This window comes from Pinus tabuliformis, chromosome 4_1 (genome assembly GCF_031772625.1).
Source record: "Pinus tabuliformis cultivar Carrire ecotype Pingquan chromosome 4_1, CPIR1, whole genome shotgun sequence".
Classification (NCBI taxonomy): Eukaryota; Viridiplantae; Streptophyta; class Pinopsida; order Pinales; family Pinaceae; genus Pinus; species Pinus tabuliformis.
Window position 1 is genome coordinate 864,243,382 of NC_142303.1, and position 8,831 is coordinate 864,252,212.

General features: G+C 41.6%; 1 pseudogene; it reads left to right on the top strand.

Annotated features, from left to right (window-relative positions):
- The first annotated feature begins 1,849 nt into the window (after positions 1-1,849).
- LOC149178934 (COP9 signalosome complex subunit 5 pseudogene) lies at positions 1,850-8,266 on the top strand (annotated as a pseudogene).
- The last annotated feature ends 565 nt before the right edge of the window (positions 8,267-8,831 follow it).

Below are 8,831 nucleotides of genomic sequence, written 5' to 3' on the forward strand. Positions count from 1 at the left end.
TGGAAATGGAAGCTGAAACCCAAGGTGCAGACCCTATTACTAAGCTACCAAAATATGTTCCTTTGTGCAAGGGCAAAGCTAAGGTACCAAATGACATAGACGAGAGCAAGAGATCCATGCATACCCTATTTCTCCCATATGACATTGTTTTTTGAGGGGACGAGAAATTCCTGCATTTAGCGACTAAGCAGCTAATGTGTCGACTAATTGACATGACTGTTGGAACGATCGAATTAGAGCCTCGGACATGGCTCAAGGGTGTAGGGAAAGACAGGTTGCTCAACCTGCTCTGGGTACCGCATTACCACCGTGCCCCAGTCATCATCTTTTTCATCAGGTAGCTGCTCTGCTTGGTGCATGATGGGTGTTTGTGGCTGGAGGAGCCCATGCCCATCATAGACCACTTGATCCATAACATCACATGCTTGCCTTACTCAGGGGAGATCCAGCCAATATATCAGAAGGAAAAGGTGGTGAGTTGGCCCTTGTGGAAGCTATGAAGAAGAAATTCAAGTTGGAGAAGAAGAAGCGGGGATATTCCTTCTCCAGCATTAAAAACCCTGCAATCAAGGTAACAATGCAAATATCAGCAGGGAAGGTGATGCAGAAGTGTCACGCGGATGAGGTGCCCACGGCTGTGATTTCACTAGTAGCCCAATGCGCTGAAAGAGTCTAGTTCAACTGGGAGAATTATCTATGTGGTGAGTTCCTTGCGAACTATCACGAGGCACAGGAATAGGGAAAGATGTTCCACTATGCATGGCTCTTACTGTCAATTGTACTCATGGCATGGGAGCTACTAGAAGATAGCTAATTCTCTTCGGTCGCATTCGACCTTTTAGAGGGAGCGAAGTATGCTTCATTGTGGGTGACAAAGGACGTGCAGTGCATAAAAGCAAGCAAGATATTTTGGATCTTGATGGAGATGAGTATCTGGATGGTGATCAATCGCAAGCCGCGTTTGTCGCCCACAGTATATGCTAGTTTTCAGAGCTTTACAGAGTTCAAAGTGGATTTCCACCATATCTTTATCAGGGTGTGGAAGGACCCCACAAAGACATGGCATAACTTACCTTAACTGGCAACAGATGATGTTATCTTTGCAGTCCTCGAGTTTTGGCCACCGGAGTGGCATGCTGCAACATGCTCCTCGGTGGAAACGGACAAATCCATCGCGCAGCATAAGAAGGAAGAAACAAAGCTCAGAATGGTGCAGCTGGTTGAGAAGCGTAGAAAAGAGGAAGTGGAGGCTAATACCTAGGCAGCGCACGATGCCACAAAATTGGCAAAACAGCAGGACACTGTAGGAGAAGAGCGTGAAGGACAGAAGTACCCTTCACCCAAGGCTGAGGTAGAAATAGAGGAGCCGAAAGAACAAGGTGGTGTGGACCCGCAGATGACATCCACCCAACTCAAGCATCAGCGACTGCAAGAGAAGGCAGTGTCACAGAAGAAAACCAAGGCTTCAAAGACATCCTTGGACCTAATCACCCTCACTAAGGGGGATTTGCACGATATTGGAGAAATGGTGAGGGATGTCACCGCGAAGGCCCTCCAACTATTTGAAGGGAAGCAACAATTGGTATTATCATATCTCTAGACATAGCTATAGGAGTTGTAGGCTCGCACTCCATAGACTAACACAGTGTCCACCAGCCTCACGATCGGCACTTCAGCTGCTGTGGAGATGTTGCGCACAAGGGTGACCAATGTGATACTGCTACCAGATGGGGCACTTACTATAGAAAATGAGGCCGGTAGGCCCACAGTTAGCAGCTTGAAAAGGGTGGGATTGAATATGGTCGTGCTCCCTTAAGAGATGCTCCACCTCTTGCAGGATGGAGTCACCATGGAACTTAGAGCTCGGGAGAGTCGTGCTCTGAAGGTGATGCGCGAGAAGCACAACGAGGCAGTGGAACAGAATAAGAAAATCATGCAGGTAATGGAGGAAGCTTGTTGAATGGTCCTAGAGTTAGACATTTATACAGAAGAACTAGTTGAGGCGCACATCTACAAGTTGGCCACAGGGGTGTGTAATGCTCGGACAAAGATAGCGAGGATTCAGCTGGAGCTGAACCTGCAGATCGCAAAATTGTAGTTGAGGGCTCAGACTTCAACTCCACCAGAAGTCAAGGAACAACGTGCCACCCCTATTACAACAATAATAGTGGAGGTTGACAATGCAGTAGCAAACTACAGGTGACTTTTTGAATAGTCATTCGAGGTCCTGACCACCCTACAGGAGGACCCGAATGTAAAGCACTTGGAGACAAAGGTGCACGAGCTACAAAAAAGATATGACGAGGTCAAATAGACTGTGTAGATGGTTTCCCTTACACAGAGGCTCACATGGATGTAAGAGGCAAAGGCGCTTAAGGAACAGGTGGATGTCGTTCGGCACAAAGAAGCAGTCCTAAAAGCACGCCTACATCCATGGATAGACGAGGCATATATGATCATAGCTTCCATTGAAGGAAAGCTTGCGACACTTTAGGCAACTCAGCAGAATATTCAAGGTGGCAGTTCAATAGCACTCACCAAGCATAGAGTGGAAGAAGTCCAGCAAGCAGTTGTTCAGTGCACTATCGAGGTTGCGGTCATCCAAACGAGGCTGGGAGGTCTTCGCGCTAAGATCTTTGTGCCTACAGAGTGACTCGAGGGCAAGTCATGATGTTTTTGTTGGGGGCTTATTGGGCGTGGGATCCCCCAAGGGTAGTTTTGGGGCTAAAAGCCGATATTTTTGTCAAGTTTTGTAATCCATGTGTAAAGACTCCGCATTTTGTTATCACAGAGTGCATAGGTGTTAAAGAGTCATAGGGTTGTCTGCCCTTATTTTGGAAATGTAATGTTGGCTGTAAAAGATATACCCATGGTCTATGGACCATGGGATTGTGTAAATAGAGCTAAGCTCTAAGTAGTTTGAAAAGCGAGAATGGAATATAGACACACGAAGATATGATGTATGAGAGATAGTTCTGATCTAGAAGTCTAAGTTTGGGCTGTAGCATAGGTAGAGGCTCTGCAACTGAGTGTGCAGAGGCCTAAAGTAGAAGTCCACACCTGAGTGCGTGGACCCCTGCAGATGAGTGTGCAGGGTGGGTTGAGTCTGTAATCATCTAGAATTATCAATAAAGAGAAGTATTCTACAATTTTCGCATCTTCATTTCCTGTTAATGCATCTTGTTATGTTGGGTATGAATTTCAGTTATAATGCTTATATGATGCGCGAATGTATGTAAATGTGTTGGCTAAGTGAATGCAAGTAAAAAAATCTATTTATGCGAAGCTAACTAAGATTGGTTAATAAGATAAGTAAGACACTTACCCTAGTTTGGGAGATATCGCACTTCATTGCCCTAGCAGCATGAAATTCCCTGAGCCGCAGGTTAGGTCTACACGAAAGCCAATTGTGCCCTTTCGTGAACCTGCCGAAGGGTGGAACAAAGGGCTAAGCAACATGCATGAAGGCAGGTATATTCAGAATAAACCAACATCACAACCATCTTTGGGTGTGGAAACTTGGTTCCAACATCCGCTCATACTGCTTTGGGTGAGACTTCAGTTCGCGCCCTGTGGGCTGATGCCGAAAGGGCTAGTAGTGTAGGGATTTGTTTGGCTAACTAATGTTGAACCTAGATCAGGCCCCCTTAAGCCAACAACCCTAATGAAGACTCTAGCCTCTAGGCTTTACCTTGTATCCTTCCATTCACTGGTCGAGGAATCCTAGGCCTAATCGAGACTTCACCCTTTAAGCTTTACTGCATATCCCATCATTTACCAGTCAACAATTCTTAGGCCTGATTGAGGGCACACGCCTCTAGGCTTTACCATATATCCCAAAATTCACAGGCCGAAGATTCCTAAGCCCACCGAGGTACACAAAATATGGCTTTACCACATTCCCATCTTCTCCATTCTAGGGATTCCTAGGTCGTGTGTTCTTCTTGAGAGACCACCTCACTCAGTTTCCAAAAGATTTGGCACTCCAAATTAACTAAATAAAAGAGAACCAATCATGCAATGGCTATCCAGAAATGGAAAGGCAAGGATGAGAATCACTATCACACCTAAAAAATCCCATGGAAATAACAGCAAGAGAACCAAATACTCACATGCATGTACCATGCATGCCAAATCTAGCAAGGAAATCACCCATGCAGATTGATACCTATAAGTAATTATATTATAGTTGCTTGATCCTTCTCTTCCTTGATTAATCTTTTCTTCCCTTTTCCTTCTTTGTCCTTCCTTTCCTTTCCTTGATCCAATGCTAGAATTCTCCAAGAATTCTCTAAATGTCCAAGAGTGAGAGAGAGAGAGAGAATAGAGAAAGATCCAAAACTGAACTGACAAAATCTTACCAACTGATCCTCAAAATTCTTTTTATCAATGAGGCCTCTATTTTCTTCATTTTCCAATATTTTCCTTCGTTTTGCTCCTCACATGCAACCTGTGACCTTTCACCTTCCTTTTATTCTAATTCCATTATTTCCATAAATAAAATTCCAATTCATGGTTGATGCCTTTCCAAATCCTTTTCCATTGCCTTTGCCAATTTCCCTTAGCCATAATAAATAAAATGAACACCCACTAGGATTTGTTTCCCAGTATTCATCTTGGAATACGTGTTCCATGACCTTGGTTAATTTTTTTTCTTTTATTAACTTTGTTACATGGATTTTTAACCTAGGGCTATTATGGAGCCCTCCCCCTTAGGGGAACACCATCCTGAGTGTTCAATGACACCTACAACAAGCAAGATTGTTGAAAGTAAAACATACTACCCATGGAGCTTTATAACACATCTCATTATAGTATTTACAATGACCACCGTTGAAACATGACAAACATACCATTTACTAGAGATTTATGACACAACTCATTATGGTAGTTACAAAAAAAACCACACATACTTGTGCACATTTCCCAGAATATAAAAGTATGCGATGACTACATCCACAAAAAGGGAATCTAAAGGCTCACACCTTCACTGTCAAAAGTTGTACCAAGATTCGCCTCCTTTCCACGAAGTCTGGAATCCATTGCGAAAGTCAAAGATGCATCCAATGTCTAACACCACAATCCTGCGACACTTGTTCTCTCAGCGAATAGTTATCAAATCATTCTTCCAGGGCACACTCCCAATGTACATCTAATTCCATATGGCAATGCTAATGACAAAAAAAAATCCACTCTCGAACTTCCCTTCTCTGCTACACACTCCCTGGGGAAATTTGGTCACCCCTTCCATGCATTCACTCACCTTCCAAGTTCCCCAACATCCCCTATTCTAGGTGATCTATCCCATGGTAATGTTTCCTCACAATGCAAGGTCCAAAAACCAAGGCATACCCCTTCCTCAAAACCATCATACCAACCATAACATGTTCATGGAAATCAATGGACACTATTGGGTACCAGTTTCTCACAATGTTCCTACTCCTGAATGCTCTACCAGCATATTGTTCCCTATTCCAATTCCTTGTGTTGTTGCTGCAAATGCTTGCAATCAATTTCCACCACCGAACCCAGGAATTTTCCATGATTTCCTGTACCAAGAACATAATTTCCATTATATTTAGAACGAATTGAAATAAATTCAAATTATACCTCATTGGTAGCTCATTAATAAGGTACATGTGCAACTCTATTTACTTCCTGTCACAACAAGTCAAAGTAGCTCTTGACCAAATCATCATGGATAAACATATCAAATTAGGTTAGCTCAAAACACAACCATTATAATCAAAATCATAAATCACATGTAACCCATCATAAACTAGAATCATAGATAACATGCATAATTAAAATATAAATAAAATATTAAAACTTATACTTTAATCAATCCTTAGCTTCTACCTTTATCCTTTTTGTATGCACACCGGATCGATTTCCACACCTAATACCTTCTCTTCAACCATGTACACATACATAATGTACATCATAACACATACATCCACACATAGTGTATGACACCACACAATGCATACACCCACACCTTATATACATCACGACACATTCACCTACACATGGTGTACATCACAACACAATACAAACTCTTACATTTGGTGTACAACACAATCGACATACATACACATAGTACAACACAATGAATACACATGTCACGATGCCACAACTACACAATGCACACATGTACACAACACACCATGTATGACATGTGCAAAATACCACATGTACACAACACACCATGTATGACATGCGCAAAATACCACATGTACACAACACATCGTGTATGACATGCACACAATACCACATGCACCTTAGTACCACATGTACAACTTGTACACAATACCACTTATACATAGCACCACCTACACAATGTGTAAACAACATCACATGTACATGGCACCATCTGCACAATGTGTACACAATGCCACATGTACATGGAACCACCTGTACAACATGTACACAATACCACATGTACACAACACCACATGCACAACATGTACACGACAACACATTTACACAGTGTCACATGCATGACATGTACATAGCACCACCTACACATAGCACCACATGTACAATATGTACAAAGCACCACATGCAGACAACACTACATGTACAATCATGAACCCAAGATCATATGTACATAGAACCACTGTTGGACACCTAATCCTCAATGGGTTAGTTTGGAAGCCGAATAGACAAAAGGAGTCCAAGAGTCCTCGGGATGTGAAACCCAATGGTCAAGCCATGTACTATAAATGTATATCATTTGTTAATAAAATTGTATTCTCATGTTTTATCTTTCAAAGTATGTTGCTGACATGTGTGTGTTTAACATGGTATCAGAGCAAGCGTATTCCTACCCTGCATAATTACTTTGAGCCATTTGTTTTATGGTTTATATGTGTAGGTCATTTCTTCCATCACTTATGAATATTTTCTCAGCTAAATTCTAGTTGTCACCTCTGTCATTTCTCCAGCACCATTTTTGGCTTCCCTCTGCTTTGTAACTCCCTATTCTAGCTATTTTCTGCCTTGCATATAGAGCGCTGCCCCTCTGCTTTTCTCTGACCTATTTTTTATAATTACCCGCATATAACACTGTGCTGCCCTGACATATAATCCTGATGGATATATAATGCATTGCCCTGACATGATATAATCCGTTGTTTCATATAATATGTTTCCCTGACATGGTTTTCCTGTTCTTCCCATATTGCAGAAACTGACATCACTTACAGCTAGAGCACAGGTTTCAAATTTAGACTCATCCTTCCTCTCTACTAATGCCTGATGGTTAATCGATCTCTTACCCTGATGAAACTCAGAGCCGCGAAGAAGGAAAAAGCTTCTACCAAGAAGAATGGATGTGTTCCTTGATCTCTATCATTTTCATTTTGATTTTAGTTTATAATTGATTCCAAGAGAAAGCATCAAGATTGATTTTGTAATAATGCTCCGAGCATCTAACACGGGAGTGGCAGAGTTGAGCCTCAATTTGGTTTCTGGCTTTCTGGTATTGATGTGCATACATAGGCTTCTAATCAGCAGTTTCAGGAACCTTTCGTAGTAGTAATCATAGACCCCACAAGAACTTTATCTGCTAGAAAAGTTGAGATTGGTGCTTTTCGAACATACCTTGATGGATACAAACCTCCTGATGAGCCTACCTCTGAGTATCAAACAATCCCTCTAAATAAAATTGAAGATTTTGGTGTTCATTGCAAGAATTATTATGCTCTGGATATTACATACTTCAATTCATCCCTTGATTCTCACCTCTTGGACTTCTTATGGAATAAATATTGGGTGAATACTCTTTCATCTTCACCACTCTTAGGAAACCGAGATTATGTTGCAGGTCAAATTTCAGATCTTGCGAAGAAGCTAGAGCAAGCAGAAATTCAATTAGCGCATTCACACGTAAGCTCATTTCTAGAGCCTCCACAAAGGAAGAAGGAGGAGGAATCACAACTTACAAAGATTATGAAGGACAGCTCAAAAATTACTATTGATCAAGTGCATGGACTGATGTCATAGGTTATCAAGGACATCTTGTTTAATTCAGTTCACCAGTCAACAAAAAACTGAAATTGCTTTTGGCGAGGGATCAGGACCTGAGCCCATGGTTGAGACCTGATGCTTGACTAAAAAGGCCTAGCTAATTGTGCAAAGTCGTTTGCCAATTGATGTCTCATTTTTATCTTTCATTGATCTGCTATTTTTCCATCGCATCAGTCTCTTGTTCTGAATGTGTAAATCATTGCCATCATTTGCTGGGTGGTGGTAAAATACCATTAGCCAGGCAACATCTGATATTTCTGTTCCCATAAATGTTGCTATGCTTTTGGTGGAAGACCATGGATAATGTTGGAGTGTTGATCACTGGTGGAATACTGAACAACCCTACATTAAATAATTTTTATTAAGAACATGTGTTGACTAGGAATTGGAGTTATATTCTGGTCAATATATATTTTGAAGATCAACCATATGATAGAGGTCGTGTGTGAAATATTTGTGATTAACAAATTGAATATATTTTCTGTCTTATCATGCAAATGCCTCAACATGATCGATATGATCAAATAGCTATAGATGTGAAATTTTGGAGAATCAAAAGCACCGCAGAACAGCTTCGCAGTGGCGTGGAGAGCAGAGAGACTCGCACAAGAGAAGGTGTGTGTTAAAGCAATGAGCTGGTCGGTTCACCTCTGTGCGTTCATACATGCATGAACATGTGGAATAATCCTTTCATTGGTGCATAGCTCCTACAAGTGGGTCACTACTGTGTTCATCATTCTTATTGGAATACTGGAGGTATCGTTGACTCTCTATATATTGCATTCTGGCATATGCGTTGT